Source organism: Diabrotica virgifera, chromosome 5 (genome assembly GCF_917563875.1).
Source record: "Diabrotica virgifera virgifera chromosome 5, PGI_DIABVI_V3a".
Taxonomy (NCBI): domain Eukaryota; kingdom Metazoa; phylum Arthropoda; class Insecta; order Coleoptera; family Chrysomelidae; genus Diabrotica; species Diabrotica virgifera.
This window is the reverse complement of record NC_065447.1, coordinates 190,678,979-190,697,356: the sequence shown is the minus strand read 5'-3', so window position 1 is coordinate 190,697,356 and position 18,378 is coordinate 190,678,979. Positions and strand designations below refer to the sequence as shown.

The 18,378-nt window shown below is 31.9% G+C and overlaps 1 pseudogene; it reads right to left on the bottom strand.

Annotated features, from left to right (window-relative positions):
- Positions 1-15,335, bottom strand: part of LOC126885550 (uncharacterized) — a 42,640-nt pseudogene extending 27,305 nt beyond the window's left edge.
- Positions 15,336-18,378: the final 3,043 nt, after the last annotated feature.

Sequence of the window (18,378 nt, the reverse complement as noted above, 5' to 3'; positions counted from 1 at the left end):
GCCTAATTTCTTGCTAACCAGGCCCAATTTGCTAACCAAAGAATGTTTGGGCTTTTCGCCCACTTTGATTGTGTTATTTTAAATGTTTTGACTATTGAAATCAGATAAGAGCTCTGCGTTGTTGATATTTGTCCTCACATATGTGGCGGTGATGTAGCTCTGTTGGCATGTTGCAAATAATATATACGTTAGATATAGTTTTCTTCACATTGTTTCTTTAAGCGGTATTCGTTTTTCCGATTGGTAGGTTGCTAACCTTACCAATCACCCTCCACATTTTATCCGGGCTTGCAAACGGCTGTGCTAACCACAGAGCTAGTCGATACACCCCGCAATTACCCCAAGCAGTGTGGGGTAATGTGGGCAGTTGTATTACAACACAGTAAAAGTAAAAGATGAACTAACTGACCCAATTGAAGCTGGCAAAGGGATAAGAAAGGAAAATTCCTTGAGTCCTTTATTATTCAATCTGATTACGGATGAAATAATAAAAAAAGTAAGCACTAAAAAAGGATACCAAATGGAAGAAAAACAACTTAAAGTAATCTGCTATGCAGACGATGCAATACTTATCTCTCAAAGAGAAGATGTTTTACAACGTATGCTGCATGAATTTAATATAACTGCTAATTTAACATGTTAATTTCCTCAAAAAAGACAAAATGCACGGTTATAACAGCAAATCCAATAAGATGTAGGTATATCTTATTGGAGCTGCAGAGTCAGATAATAGAACAAGTGATGGAGTTTAAATACCTACGCATCACACTATCTAACAACGGATGGCTCGAAACAGAAGTGGAAAATCAAGTGAATAGAGCAAACAGAACTGCAGGTTGTCTGAATGACACTATATATGAAGATATAAAAATTCGGAAAAGAAATGAAAGGCAGAATTTACAAAAGAGTAATCTGATCCGTAATGACATAAGCGGCAGAAACACGACCCGACCCAGAGAGAACAAAAATATTGCTCGAAACAGCGGAGATGAAAATCCTTCGAAAAATCGATGGTAAGACTTTATGAAACAGAGCTAGACTAGAAGTACAGATATACGACGGAGATGCAAGGTGGACAAAATTAGTAACTGGTTAAGAAACAGAAGAGTAGACTGGAATGACCACATAGGCCGAATGACAACAAATAGAGTAGTAGAGAGGGCGAGAGATGGTTCCCCAATAGGAAGACGATCAGTGGGAAGACCACGAAAACGATGGAACGACAAATTACTAGAGGCACATTGAAAAAACAGAGTCATGTCTATACAAAAAGAAGAAGAAGAAGAAGATACAGTTTTCTAGAATAAGTGCAAATATTAAAACTTAATACGTATTTTGAAATAATAATATGTAATTGTTTATTATTTTTAATGAACATATTATGTAGTATAGGTGCAGAACAGATCAGTACTGCCATAATAACGATTTACTTATAGACCAGGATGGATTTGTTTTGAGGTGGATGTGAGAGGTGGCATTCGGATTTTTGCAGACGAAGTTAGGTGACAACTTCAATAATTATAATTGACTTATCCTCCTTCTCAAATATGCCCGGAACATTAATAAAAAAATTTAAATATTTAAAAATTTTAAAAAATATTGATTTTTTTCTACTTTCATTGCATATAACTTTAAAACGATTCATTTTGGAACAAAGTCGTAGAAAATAAAAATAAAGATAATTAAATTTTGTATAACACACGACTGGTTTAAAATGTCCTAAATTATTACCCTTTCTGCAAAATAGCAATAAATAGAAAATAAGGGGGCATAAAAGACTGTTTTATTCAATGTTTTTCAACCACTTTGGTTGCACTTAGAAGCTTCATAATTGACTTAGAACATTCTCAGAGCATACTTGAACCGTATACCAAATTTCATTAAAATCGACGTAATAGATTTTGCATAATAACTTTGCAATCTAATTTTTTTTAAAGAGTTCAAATTTTTTAAAGACTTTCTGAACAAAACGTAGACCACTAAAAAGTTTGCTAATTTTTTTTACATATAAAGATGTTCTCTACCTATCTAATCTAACACACTTTACAGAAATAAAATCAGATTATTTAAGCGGCCTCAGCACTGTTTTAAAATTATAAACAATATTTTGGCTTATAAACAAATATAGTGAGGAAGTTTGAGTTGGAATAAATACATTTTCTTGAGAATAGGAGACTCTGGAGATAAATCCCGAAACAGTCCGATTTTTATTTTTAAATTATAATTTTTTGGCATAAATATCATACTAGTGACGTCATCCATCTGGGTGTGATGACGTAATCTAAGTATTGGAACTAATTGAATTCAATTTTTTTTAATTCAAACCCTGTATAAATAGTTATGTTAGTGTTTATATTAGTGAATACAAAATTGAATACCCGTTCGATTGAGCTATCACACGGCACCTATTCTCATTTAAAAAAATCATCGATTACGTCATCACGCCCAGATGGATGACGTCACTAGTATGATATATATACCAAAAAATTAGAATTTAAAAATAAAAATCGACCTGTTTCGGGATTTATCTGCAGAGACGCTTATTATCGAGAAAATGAATTTATGCCAACTCAAACGTTCTCACTTAAATTATCCGATTTTAGTTCTGTAAAGTGTATTAGATAGCTAGAAAACTTCTTTATACAGGGTGAGTCATGAGGAACTGTACATACTCCTACCTCGTACAGAGGCTCCTATGGTAATAACAAATGACCATTAAAAAGTGTCTGCTCCCATTGTTTAATAATATACAGGGCGAGTTTCGCATTTTGACAGAAATTTGTATTCGTCATAATGTTTGAACGGTCAGATCGATGTGTCTTTTATTTTGGCCAATCGTTACACTATTACCACCTAATCAACTAATTTATTCAAACTAGAAAAAATCAGGTCCGGCTTTAAAAAAATTAGTTCGTTTGGGTCTTAGAAAAAATTTCACCCTGTATACGCTTTTTGAAAACTCTAATATGAATTTTACAAATAAGACAAATAGGCAATTAAAATGGCATATTTATTTTTTCCCCACACGATTACTTAATTTTTTATTAAAAAATCAAATTTGTCAAAATCGGAATTTTCTAAAAATGAAAAAAAAAATTAACTCACGGTTTAACTCGCTACAATTCTGTTCCATTTTAATATTTTTTTTCTGAAATTTTTACAGCACATACCTCTTACCATTATGAAGACTATGAAAATTGTTGTAGACTTTCAGTCTTCTTCTTGTAAAAGTTGCAAACTTGTAAATCGCAAAAATTAGGTGGAAAAATTTAAAATTTATCAATTTGATCACGTCTATGTTAAACTATAGAGTCCAAAAGAAGTGTTATGGGAAGTTTTAGATCTAGACGTGTTATAGACAAAAAAAATGGTAAAACTTTTAAATTTAAGAAAAACGTTGTTTTTGTAAATTAATTTTTGTAAAAAAAGTTAATTTTTTTAAATCTATGCAAAAACTTTGCCAAACTTTTTATGCATAGTCAAATTTGATTTTTTAATAAAAAAATAAGTAATCGTGTGGGGAAAAAATAAATATGCCATTTTAATTGCCTATTTGTCTTATTTGTAAAATTCATATTAGAGTTTTCAAAAAACGTATACAAGGTGAAATTTTTTCTAAGACCCAAACAAACTAATTTTTTAAATCCGGGGCTGATTTTTTTCTAGTTTGAATAAATCAGTCGATTGGGTGATAACATAAATTAAATATTTGTTCAAAAAAAAATTTATTTTTGTAATAAAAGTTATTTTTTTAAAATCTATGGTTCACTTTACCAAACTTTTAATTATTCATAGTCAAATTTGATTTTTTTTATAAAAAATTAAGTAATCGTGTGGGGAAAAAAATAAATATGCCATTTTAATTGCCTATTTGTCTAATTTGTAAAAATCATATTAGAGTTTTCAAAAAGCGTATACAGGGTGAAATTTTTTCTAAGACCCAAACGAACTTATTTTTTAAATCCGGGCCTGAATTTTTTCTTGTTTGAATAAATCAGTTGATTGGTGGTAACATAAATTAAATATTTGTTCAAAAAAATTCATTTTTGTAATAAAAGTTATTTTTTTAATCTATGGTTCACTTTACCAAACTTTTAATTATTCATAGTCAAATGTGATTTTTTTTATAAAAAATTAAGTTATCGTGTGGGGAAAAAATAAATATGCCATTTTAATTGCCTATTTGTCTAATTTGTAAAAATCATATTAGAGTTTTCAAAAAGCGTATACAGGGTGAAATTTTTTCTAAGACCAAAACGAACTTATTTTTTAAATCCGGGCCTGATTTTTTTCTTGTTTGAATAAATCAGTTGATTGGTGGTAACATAAATTAAATATTTGTTCAAAAAAAAAAATTAATTTTGTTAATAAAAGTTAGTTTTTTTAAATCTATGGTTCACTTTACCAAACTTTTAATTCATAATCAAATTTAATTTTTTTATAAAAAATTAAGCAATCGTGTGCGGAAAAAAATAAATATGTTATTTTAATTGCCTATTTGTCTAATTTGTAAAATTCATATTAGAGTTTTCAAAAAGCTTATACAGGGTGAAATTTTTTCTAAGACCCAAACGAACTAATTTTTTTAAAGCCGGACCTGATTTTTTTCTAGTTTGAATAAATCAGTTGATTAGGTGGCAATAGTGTAACGATTGACCGAAATAAGAGACACATCGATCTGACCGTTCAAAAATTATGACGAATACAAATTTCTGTCAAAATGCGAAACTCGCCCTGTATATTATTAAACAATGGGAGCAGACACTTTTTAATGGTCATTTGTTATTCCCCATAGGGGCCTGGATACGAGGTAGGAGTATGTACAGTTCCTCATTACTCATCCTATATGTAAAAAAATTAGCACTTCTAAATGGTCTAGTTTTTCTTCAGAAAGTTTTTAAAAATTTTAAACTTTAAAAAAAAAAATTAGATTGCAAAATTATTCTGCAAAATTAATCAGGTCGATTTAATGAAATTTGGTGAACGATTTAAGTATGTTGAAAGAATTTTCTAAGCGAATTACGAAAGTTCTAAGTGCAACCAAAGTGGTTGAAAAACATTGAATAAAAACAGGCTTATTTTGCCCCCTTATTTTGTATTTATTGCTATTTTGCAGGAAGGGTAATAATTTAGGACATTTTTAACCAGTCGTTTATCATACAAAATTCAATTATCTTTATTTTATTTTCCTACGACTTTGTGCCAAAAATGAATCGTTTTAAAGTTATAAGCAAAGAAAATACAAAAAAATCGATTATTTTCGAAATTTTTAAATACTTTAATTTTTTTATTAATGTTCCGGGCATATTTGAGAAGGAGCATAATAAGTCAATTATTTAACATGAAGAGAAGTATCCAGATTTCTCAAATGTGTTCTCGAGGTAACGAAGTACAAAAACTCGAAGAAGTACCACAAAAAATTTTTATAATAAAAGGTCACACAAGGGCGCGTTTCGGCTCATGCCGAGCCGTCATCAGCTTGTTTTGTTCCTGTATTTTTAGCTGATGATTGTTCGTGATGAACCGAAACGCGTCCCTGTATGACCTTTTAATAAAAAAAAATTTGTGGTACTTCTTCGAGTTTTTGTACTTCGTTAAGTCCATTATTATTGTTGAAGTTGTTACCTAACTTTATCTGCAAAAATCTGAATGCCACCTCGCTCATCCAAAAATAGACCTTTTTTCACAGATCCGCGCTGGTCTATTATTTGTCTGACATTATTTGATTATTAACCGCTATTTACTATTTTTTTACCATACGATGGCAACCATGTACCCACATTATAAGCATACAAACAACCACAGTGCTTAGGTTTAATTAATTAGTTAAAATGAACAAAAATACGATGGCCGCATAAAAAATCCAAAGTATTTTAAGTACCTCTTTTGTCGCCGAAAAATAAACGACCCTGTAATTAATTGGGGGTGCGTAGCTTGTCTCTATACATTTTTTTTTCGGCGTCCTAGTCATAAAACGAACAAATGTCTATAAAATCCTAGGGAGTTGAACTTCTAAATCGTTATAAAATAAGATGACAATAGAAATATACAGTGAGAGTTTGCAGGTAAATTGAAATACTACTATGTGTTGGGACTACAAATTTTCATATAATTTGAACTTTTTGAAGAACAAGCTCTGTTAAAAACTCATTTAAAACCATTTACTTTGCTTCCCTTAGTTTGCTGTCCCTTCAGTAAAATGTACATTTATTTTTAAATATTTATCGCAGAACCGGAAAAGTTGTTTGATGTTCTATAACCAGAATACTATGTAGCTGCTGTTCAATGTCCTATATTAGAATATACCGTTCTTATTTGGATCACTGTACATAGCTTATGAGTTTTATTCCGGTCATTTATTTGATTTTTTCTGTAGAATATAAAGCTGTCGTATCTCTTTTTATACTATTTAAACTCTTCAACTTATTCGCACCGTCTGCGAATCCAATCCTTTTCAAAATCTTTAATTTTCCTTTTAATATCTACATTTTGGTTCTCTATATTGTACTTAATACATTTTGTTTATATTTGCGCCTCTTTTATTCAATTCCAAAATTTAATTATTCAATTCTGTTTTACTTTTCTCCATTATAATATTTTCTCGGCCAACAGAGACTATTGCTTTTTCGCTTTTTCGCATTCGATGAATAATAATTATTGTCAGTGGCGGAAAAAGAAATAGAGAAGTTCCCCCCCTAAGAAGGTTTAAAGTAAGGGGGAAAATGTTGAAACATAAAAATATATTAGCTGACAAGAAACTGAAACCACAGACACACAAATTTAACCCAATTAACACCCTGTTAGGAAAATTAAGGGAACTTAATACATATAAGTTATTATTTATGTCTTTTATGTAGTTTGGGGTTAATCTTTTTTATGTCTTTTGGTTGGTGTTTCATTGGAAGTTTCCCCCTTAAAGCAAATTTACCCTCCCAAGGCAAATGACCAGATCCACCACTGATTATTGTTGACGTGTCTTCACATTGTGGCAGATTGTTGAAGCATAGTCTGCACAGCAGATTATTTTAAGTTGTTATTCTCCCTTTTTACTTCCTATTTTTTTATTAAAAAAAAAATACAATCCTTTATTTATTAAACGTGTATTTGTTAAAATCCCTAAAAAGGGCTACATCACAGAACAGAACTAGTTTTCGATCGGATGACCGATCATCATCAGTGTATACGTGAATCTAACATGCTAACCATGCGTCGTCGGTGCAAGATCTTCTCGACCTAAAACCTTGTTGTTCTTCTGCTAATGTTATAATAGTTTTATTCAGTTTGTTTGTTATCACTGGTCATTGAGTTTGGTTGTTAATTTTAGTGTTGATTTTAATACATTCATTCCTCTGTAATTCTCCGGGTCCAATTTGTCTCCCCTTTTGAAGAAATGTATTGAAAAACTTAGCGCTTTTCCACGGACCCTGAAGACTAAAGTATACATTTCCTTTTTCTAAAATTAGATCTGGATGTTGTTTTATCCACATAGACATAATATGTACTCACTTTAACCCGGCATTGGTCGCTAGGTAAATTGTTACGCGAGTGGTCGCGCGTGTGATTTTCTCTCACATATCCAACTTTTGCCTTTCTTTACAAAATTTTATAAAAAAGATGAAGTTTCATCAAATATAAAGCCATTTGCTTTAAAAACACGTTTTTCTGTTATATTATTATTATCTTTATATAAAATGTGACTATTGACGCCGCGCCGCCAATATTTAACATTGAAAAATATATGGTAAGTGACCATCTACAACTAACCCGTGAAACAGAATATAGGATTTTCATATCATCGACCACATCCACGGCGCCTTTTATTACATCATAAAAGGACATTATTTCAGGTTTTAAGAGAAAAAATTAAATTAATTTTTATGCACAGTTGGTGACGCCGGTGGTCGCTCGATGAGAGAAACTCTCACATGAAGCGCACTGACTCAAAAATATGATGATACCACAGTATAAAGAGGAACATTAAAACCTCTTCCATGTCGGCACTTTGATCTCAAGAAGTAATACCGGCAGTACGCAATAATTGTTAATTGGTAAGTCTCTATATGAGCGGACGAGTCTATTAGATTGTCGAGGGAGGATAGTTGATAGTTAGGAGACTAGAAGGAACTACAGCGCGTATATTTTCCCAGAAAAAAAGTTGTGAGAGAAAATACCATAAAGCGACCACTGGCGGGTTAAGGATTTTAGATTAAGGAATTTGGATAACAAACGTGTATTAGTTTGAAAAGATTTTTGTTGAACAATAAATGAAAAATAATGAGAGGAAGGGTCTGTTTAACTTTTTACCCAGTAATCAGTACCTACCGACGCGACGCGACTGTCACAGGTGGGAACAATAAGGTAACTTATACTGTAAAAACAATAAGGTTTACTTTATACTACTACGATAAGAGACAAGAAGCAATAAACAATAACCCTCTGTATAATATTTTAGATACATGGAAATTTACAATATTACCTCTCAGTATAAAGGATGATTAATGAAATTTTATGTTAAAAAGTAAAAAATATTCGTTTTATGTATAAAAACGAAATATATGCACTATAGCTTGATTTGACGCAAAATATGAGATTAACGTAAAAATGCATAAAATCTCAACTTTGTTAATAAATACTACCTATGCATAAAATGCAGTACTATTTTTCTTTAAGTTAAAGCATTAGAATATGCTATGGAACAGGGTCACCAATTGGCGGACCGTGGTCCGCATCTGGACTGTAGACTAATTTTCTGCGGACCGCCATTAAATTCAGAATATTATAGTACGTTCTTTAACGGCGCAATATTGCAAAACCTCTAAATTTTAAAGAACCGCTTGGATTTACATGAAATTTGGCATACAAATAGCTATTAAGTCAAAGAAACAAAGTGATATTGTGCCTGTGCAAGACGTAGATATTGCACATTTTTTGACATACAATTAAGAATTTTGTATTCTGTATTCACCATTGGCGTGCATACGGGTAATACGATCGGTCATAATACCCGTTTGAGCGCCAATGGTGAATATTAAATTCTTAATTGTATGTCAAAAAATGTGCAACAACTACGTCGTAAAACGCACCAAATTTTATTTGAATATCTCAACTGGTTTTAAAGCAAGAAATAAAATCATCAGGTTGTAAAAAAATTTAACATCCCGTATCTCGAAAACGAAGCGTTTGTGGACATATGATTAAAAAGCAAACTGTCATTATTTTCTCGTGTAAAATGACCCCCTAAAGTTTGTCGCACTTATTTAGAAACACCCTGTACTGATGACAAACATAGCCAGTTGTTAAAGTACCTAACTTTTTTATTATCCAACATAGTGTTGCCCAAAATCGGTCTTGGTCTTGCAGTCTTGGTCTTGTTCTTGCGTTTTTGCAAGACCAAGACCAAGACCAAGACCGCGTAATTTGAACAAGACCAAGACCAAGACTTACCGTGCAAGATTTGAGCAAGAACAAGACTAAGCCTGCAAGACTCTTGCGTCTTGCAGTTAGAACTGAGGGTCGTTTTAGAGAGTATATTAGTTCGGGTATATTCTTAGATACTCTATGAGAGGCAAAAACATTTTTAACAAAAATTGAAAAATTTGACTTATGCGCATTTCGAACAATAGGTACCACAAACATAGGTGCATAGCGAATCAAAATATCTATTAAAATAACACTTGACACATTTGACACGTACTCAGAGATCATTATTACAATGCAAAAATAAAATATTTTTACCATCTTTTCCAGCAGACGACATCTTCGCTCTGAAATTAATTGTCCAGGTTTTGAGATTAGCCGGCCTTTATTCATAAATTAATATTCTTGGGTTACGACCTTGCGATGCCGACAATAATGTCGTTAAAAATGTGTAGTTGATAAAAAATATACCTATTACATCTTATCGGTATATAGAATAGTAAGACTCTATTATGTATATTTTTTCTGTTGATTGTGCAATGACCTCTTTCAGTTAGACAAAATTTGCTGAAAGAATGCGGCTCATATTTAAAAGTAATAATAACGAGAGAGGATATTATACTGAACAAAGAAATATTACAGTGAAATGTATGCAAGACAAAAGCACATTTATAGCAGTTTTTTCTGTAGTTAAATTAAATTGGTCATTTGTTTTATCAATCGACTGTTCTTTTGTTACTCTTTGTGTTTGGTGATATACACTACTCCAAGAAATTAACGCACCACCTTAAAAACGGGTGATTTTTTATGTCTTGAATTTCCTAAACCTGTTGTCCGATTGAAGTGAATTTTTTAATATGTTATAGCCCTATTCTTTAACAATATCGCTGTAATAATACTATTGCTAGGCAGGTAAATTGTCATTGTATACCGGGTGTACCAATCAAACTGTGTTTTTTTTGTCAAAGTTCGCATCACCCTATGGAATATTCTAACATTCTAGCTTATAAAATATTAAAATTAAAACCCAACTATAGCCTCATATTTTCTTAACAGTTTGTTTTTTGATCCATTCGCTTATGTTGGAGAATAAAAAGTTACGTACTTTTTTAGCTAGGCATGTTTTTCATCAATACAGGGTGTTTTTAACTTAGTATGGCAAACTTTAAGGGGTAATTACTCTGCACGAAAAAGTAATGACAGTTTGCTTTTAAACGTATGTTCGCAAATGCTTCGTTTCCGCAATAGGGGCTGTTAAAATTGTTCTTACAAACTGACGATTTATTTATTGCTCTAAAACCGGTTGAGATATGCGAATGAAATTTCGCCATGCGAATGAGATTGATTTTAATATTCACCAATGGCGCGCATACCTACGTGTAACCGGTTTGTTTAGGATTAGCCCTTAAAATTTGCCATACTTATTTCAAAACAGCCTGTATTGATGAAAAACATGTCTAGTTATTAAAATACCTAACTTTGTTGTTATCCAAGCGAATGAATAAAAAACAGAATGTTAAGAAAATATCAGACTGTAGTAGGGTTGTAATTTCAGTATTTTATAAAGGCTAAACTATTCCACAGGATGATGCGAACTTTGAGAAAAAACACAGTTTGATTGGTACACTCATTGGTACCGGTACGGTATCCGGTACCTATAGGTACAACGACAATTTACATTCTAGCAACAATATTATTACAGTGATATTGTTAACGAATAAATAATTCAAGCTTAAAATTTACCTACTCTGTTATGTTGTTCTAAGATATGTAATAGGCTAATGGGCAACTGCGAGACTTGCAAGACTGTTGTTGCAAGACCAAGACCAAGACCAAGACCTGGAGCGCAATACCAAGACCAAGACCAAGACCAGGTGTACTGTTGCAAGACCAAGACCAAGACTTTCTAAGTCTCGTCTTGGTCTTGCATTTGGGCAACACTAATCCAACATAAGTGAATGAAGCTAAACACAGAATGTTGAGAAAACCTGGGCTATAGTTGGTTTTTAATTTCAGTATTTTATAAATGCTACAATATTCCACAGGGTGATGCGAACTTTGAGAGAAAAAAACACAGTTTTATTCGTACACCCGGTATACAATGACAGTTTACCTATCTAGCAACAATATTATTACAGCGATATTGTTAATGAATAAGGCTATAACATGGTAAAAAAATCACTTAAATCGGACAACAGGCTTAGTGTGCACTAAGCCTGTGCACTAAGCCTAAGGTTTTGCACCCGAGTGTATATCCACTCTATAAGAAGGTCCACTCTTCTTTATGGTGCCGAAGCTTAGACTATTAATGTTGACACTTAATGAGAAAGCTGGAAGTTTTTGAGATGTGGCTTTTTAGGACAAGTTTGAAAATACCATGGACCGATTATATTACGCATGAAATGGTGTTGCACACATTGGGAAGAGACAGAGAACTTTCGTCCACCATTAAAAATATAGTCCGTTCTTTAACGGTAAAATATTGCAAAACCTCTAAATTTTAAAGAACCGCTTGGATTGACATGAAATTTGGCATACACATAGCTAACAAGTCAAAGAAAAAAAGTGATATTGTGCCGATATGTGCTTTTGCCCTGGGGATGGTTTTCACCCCCTCTTGGGGGTGAAAAAATATTCGTACAAAGAAAGTCAGGAAATGGATAAACTGGCTAATTTTAAGTAACTTTTGTTCTATAGAGTTTTTTCACTAAGTCAATACTTTTCGAGTTATTTGGCAGTGAATATGTTCATTTTTTCAACAAAACGACCACGCTTTTAGACGATTTCTCGCAAATAACTCAAATAGTAAGTATTTTGTGGAAAAAACATTCTTAGCAAAAATATAGCCTGTAAAAAATTTAAAAAAATGGTGTATATATCACGTCTCTACACCTAATAGAAGCAGAGTTATAGCTAATGAAAAATAGGTTCATATTCGTCAAATTCCAAATGGAATACTTTAACGTGAAATAACCAAAAATGAAGCACATTTCGGGGAAAACTCATTATAACTTATTTAAAGTGTTTAAAAAAGCTTCATTTTTGTTTTATAAGAAAAAAATTCTAGCATCAAAATTAAACAAGTTACGCTCAAAATAAAGTTAGTCCCTTTTGGTTTTGGTAAAAAAATCGAGAAAATCACCCCCTAATTAGTATCTTAAATGAACTTAATCGTTACGACTTCCCAAGTTTCTTGACTCGTGTATATATTGTTTATGTGATCTGTAAGTTTCATGGGTTCAAAGTCCTTATTATTGAAAGGGCTGTAGTTAAAAGGGGTTGAACGAGTCACTGATCACGAATGTAAGCAAATTTAGAAACACCAAATCTCAATAAAGTTTTGTCTAACAGAAAAACAAAAAAATACATGATATTCAGAAAAGCAAATCTGACTTTTTTTGTTTCTCGGGATTTTTGGTATCTCTAACAATTTTTAAGTTATTTTGAAAAAAAGCATATTTTTCAAAACTTAAATTTTTAAAAATTTTACTTTGAAACCAAATTCTTTAGAAAATAAGCACTTTAAATCGATGAAACTTACAGATCATATAAACACAACATAAGTAAAATAATTTGTGGAGCGGTAACGATTAATTTCATTATAGTTGCTAATTAGGGGGTGGTCTTCCCGATTTTTTTTGCAAAAACAAAATGGACCAACTTTATTTTGAGCGTAACTTGCTTAAATTTAATGCTAGAAACTTTTTGTAAAAACAAAAATAAAGCTTTTTTTAAATACTTTAAAAAATTTATAATGGGTTTTTCCCAAAAAGTGCTTAATTTTTTGGATATTTCACGTCGAAATATTCTATTTGAAATTTGTTGAATATGAGTCTATTTTTCATTGGCTATAACTCTGGTTCTACGAGATCCAGAGACCTAACGTGTACACCATTTTTTTTACTTTTTTATAGGCTATATTTTAGCTAAGACCGTTTTTTCTACAAAATACTTACTTTTTGAGTTATTTGCGAAAAACCGTCTAAAAATGTGGTTATTTTGTTGAAAAATGAACATATTCACTCGCAAATAACTCGAAAAGTGTTGACTGCGAAAAAGCTCTATAGAACAAAAGTTACTTAAAATTAGTCAGTTTGCCCATTTCCGGACTTATTTTGGACATATATTTTTTCACCCCCAAGCGGGGGTGACAGTCACCCCCAGGGCAAAAGCACACATCGGCACAATATCACTTTTTTTCTTTGACATGTAAGCTATGCGTATGCCAAATTTCATGTCAATCCAAGCGGTTTTTTAAAATTTAGGGCAAAAACCGTGAAAGAATGGACTAATAGAAAAACAGCTTATTTATGGCACATACTAAGAGTTTAATACAGTACGAGTAAAATTAGCTAATTGGACATATTGGTGTCAATTCAAGCGCCAGAGTTAATGTGTAGCACTTTTTGGAACTAGCTGGACCAGGTGTATCTACTAACGCCGAAAAACCGAAGAAAACTATTTCTTTTTTGAAAACTTTTGACATAAAATCAACAAAGGACCCTTGGATTTTTTTTCAAAATTAGCTAATTGGACATATTGGTGTCAATTCGAGTGCCAGAGTTAATGTGTAGCACTTTTCTTACATACAATTTTCCTCTCGTTCTTCTGCTGTTCGCAGAATTTCTCTGCGAGTTACGGTTCGTAAGAAAAAAGCTTCCGTTAAAGAGATAAATGTATCAATTTCTAAAAATTAAAAAAATCATAATATCTCCAACTTAACTTCAAGAGTTAAACTGTAGCACTGTTTAGGACTAGCTGGACCAGGTGTATCTACTAACGCCGAAAAACCGAAGAAAACAATTTCTTTTTGGAAAACTTTTGACATAAAATCAACAATTGGATTCAAACTTCGGTCAAACCACAAAACTGTCAAAACTTTTTTTGTAATTAATTGCTCACATGTCATCACCATGACAAGGCGAAAGTTAAGGATATTTGATTATATGAAAGTGTGCTAAAAAACAGTGCGAAAAAGTAAATCCCATTTAGAATACATTATTACTTCAGGCGCACTTTAAACCCTTCATGCACTGCTATCTATATTTACAATTTTCACACAATAAAAACTTATACATAATATGAGGTAGAGTAGATAAGAATTATTTTTGTGAATTTGGTTAACAAAAACTGGTTAAACAATTTTTCGATAGCGGTACCGCCTGACACTGTGTATTTGTTATAAGGATGTATTTGTTTAAGTAAGTTTGTGCAAAAAAATCGAATCAGAATAATTTACCTAACGGGGGCGACGTTAGAGCCTGGACTAATAAGTAGTTGAAACGGTCAATACAAAGAGACGCACACTCATCAAAAATGCACGTGAGATTATACTCCTATAAATTGTATAATCTACTTTTACTAACAAGAGTTAGGAAGAGTCAACTTCAACTAGTAAAAGTTGATTTAAATTTTTCAAATCAACTTTTACTCCTCGTTTCAGTTGGAGTTGACTCGAACTAGGATAAGTCAACTCTAACTGAGAATCAACTTGAACTGTAACATATGTTAAACATGAAACAAAGAAAAATGCTCAAAAAAGTTAGAAAAAAAGACTTTTGCTTAGGAGAAAGTAGTTGACATAAAAACCTAAGAACGTAAATTAACGATAAAATTCTTAGCACGTTTTTCAAAGATTCGGCACAAAAAGCAGAAAATAAGTGGTAATGAACCGACGGTAAAAAATGAGTAACGGATACTTTGACCATTCAAAACGGCTAAAGATTGTCATTGGGAAGTCGTTTTTTTGTGAAAATATTTGCAATGTATGCAATTACCAGAAAGTAAACTAAAAATTAGACACCGCACTCTGCACGCGAATTTCTTCTTGAAATCTCACCTGACAATTTCCTCTCGCAATTTGTTGATTATTTACTCACCAGATTCATATCGAATACAGCAGCTTCTGTGTTAATCATATATTTTGACGAGGTTTTAGCTTATGCAAACTCAAAATCACTATGATGTTTTTCTCATTTGCGTATTGTCTCCGCCTGAAGATAGAAATTCTTCTCAAATTTTACACGTCGGTCCCGAAATAGTGGTTATGCTGTTTAAATATATGCAAATGATTCTTTTGTACTGTAATTATAGGTAATGAGAAATCCTTTCGATATCGTTTTAATAAGAAATTTTCAAATTTAGATTGGGGCGAGCTGCTTACACAAAATCAATATCTTGAAGCTATGGAATCGGCGTATTAATCTTCACATTATGCAGTGTACGAGGAAAATAGTGAATACAATGTATACGTATCGCATTACCGAGAAAAAAATAAAAAAGGTATTCATTGTAAACAATATATTCTGGAAAATATATCTAATAAAAAAATATTAAAAAAATATTTTTAAGCAACGCTTTTCTTTAGTTACGAGTGACTAAAATTAAACATATAAAAAAATCAACTAAAAAGTAAAAAATAAAAAAAAATGAAAAAATCTAACACATTCGTCAAAGAAAAGCGTGGCGCATCTTCATCGAATAAACGGTTTTCGCACCACGCTTTTCTTTAACGAATGTGTTATATTTTTTCAATTTTTTTTATTTTTTGACTTTTAGTTGATTTTTTTATATGTTTAATTTTAGTCACTCGTAACTAAAGAAAAGCGTTTCTTAAAAATATTTTTTATTTTTTTACTTTTTAGTCTTACACTTTTCAAACATTAAAATATATCGTCATGTTTATTAAAATATTTATAAAACATATGATGAACAAACATGAAAAGTAGTCGGAATTGGCTTTGAAAAATTTGAAATTTTATTATTTATTTATGAAGCATACCGTAAATAATTAACGTAAAAAGTGAAATTATGTATAGTTCATATAATTAGCTACAATCTGTAAAAGTTTCAAGTTTCTTCATTGTAAAAAACAAGAGAATTTAAGCATTTTCCGTTAAAATCGTTTTTTTATTTAAACAATTAATAGACAAAAAATTATTTTATTGACTATTCGTGTATTGTTCCCGCGAATGCATATGTCTGTAAATTTTTAGTCATTTGCATTGAAGAAAAGGCAGTCAAATTAACGTCCAAAGATTTGACGCAAATGATTGAACTAAAGAAAAGCGTTTAATTAATTAGTTAATACGACAAAACGAATTCTAATGTTAATTGTAGCACAAAACGTCTCTACCGGTGGTTTTTCTAAGACTACGATAAAAACACGAATTTTTTGGATTCCAGTTTTGGTTGAAATTTTGTTTAATATCGTTTTGAAATTTGACACGAATAAACGCCGATTTATACAAGGTGTCCCAAAAGTAGTGGAACGGTCGAATATTTCGCGAACTAAACATGGGACCGAAAAACTGAAAAATACGTGTTCAATCATTTTCAAAAATCTATCCAACGACACTAAACACCAACCCCCACTACACCCCCTAGAGGTGGTGTGGGGGGTAACTCTCAACTAGAAACCACCAGTTTTTCCTGCAGATTTGTATTCGTTACGTAAAAGTAAGCAACTTTTATTCAAGACATGTTTTCGAACTGTGGATAGATGGCGCTATAATTGGGAAAAACGATTTATCCTGATACCATAGGCAAACTATAGAAACGCTCTAATATCTCGAGAAATACACTTCCAAATGAGAAACCAAAAAAAGGTTTTTCTATTCCCATGACAGTGAGTAAATAGAGCTTGTGGTGCAATAGTTTTAACTTTTGGCTGGAGGCCGTTCAATTCACCAGACATCACGGCAGCGCCGTCACAAGTTTGCCCCAGTTTGCCCTACCAATTTATTTTTGATATCAAAAAATTTTAATCTGTTATTTAAAACACCAAAAACATATTCTGCCTTTGCTTTTACTAACGTCTGTAAAACCTAAAAACCTCTCATTATCAAGTAACGCGTATCGAACAACAATTGATAATTATTGTGAATGACATCATAATCAGAAGTTTCATCTACTTCTAGCGAAAACAAATTGTTTTCTGAATCTCAGATCCAATAACGTTATTCAAAATGTAACTAATTGATTATATATTTATTAGTTAATTCTGTACTGTTCTAGACGTGCCGTAAATATCTTAGAATCAGAAAGTAGTATACTAGAAAATTCCAAATCGTATTTCTTAAACAGTTTTATTAGTTATCTATAATTATATCATATATAACGATTATACGATATTATATATTATATATCTATAAATAAATGATAATTATTGACACCTTAAAAAAATTACAATATCAATTCAACGACGTAAAACGGCGTGATTATTTTTTACAATTTCTGCCGATGCCTTGAAATGAAACCTCGGCAAATCTAAATGTGCCGTACCTGCCGTTGCCTGCCGTATCTGCCTACGGACAGAAATGTATGTTTTGGTTGCTTATCGACTTGTATTTCGTTGAGTTTTACGTGTAAATCGTCACGCTAGGGATGAACTAGGGTCGGCTAGCCGGCACAGTCAGATGGATGGCTCGGATCATTCATTTTTTAAAAAGTCTCTTATGCGTATGGATCACTTACCGCTCGGATTGGTCGAATCCTTTTAAAAACCACGAATAAAATTTAGTCTGTATTATCTGACACATTTTTTTTTATTTCACAGATACAAAAAATTACATAAACTCTGACTAAATTGAATATTAAAAAATCTATAACATCAATAAATGTGTGGGTCGGCACTGCCGACTCTGACCGGCCGCCACTGAAATGTTGCTTAATTTTTCATGGCAAATTCGAATCTGCAATAAAAGTGGGGGTTTTTATTTAAGATTTTAAAGTTACCCCCCACCCCACTTCCAGGTGGTGCGTTGGACGGTCATGTTTGGTGTTTATCAATAGGTTTTCGAAAAATATTAAAAACCCGTTTTTTGTTTTCTCATTTGGAAGTGTATTTCTCTAGCTATTAGACGGTTTCTATAATTTATCTATGATATCAGGATAAATCGTTTTTCCCAATTATAGCGCCATCTATCCACATTTCGAAAAAATGTCTTGAATAAAAGTTGC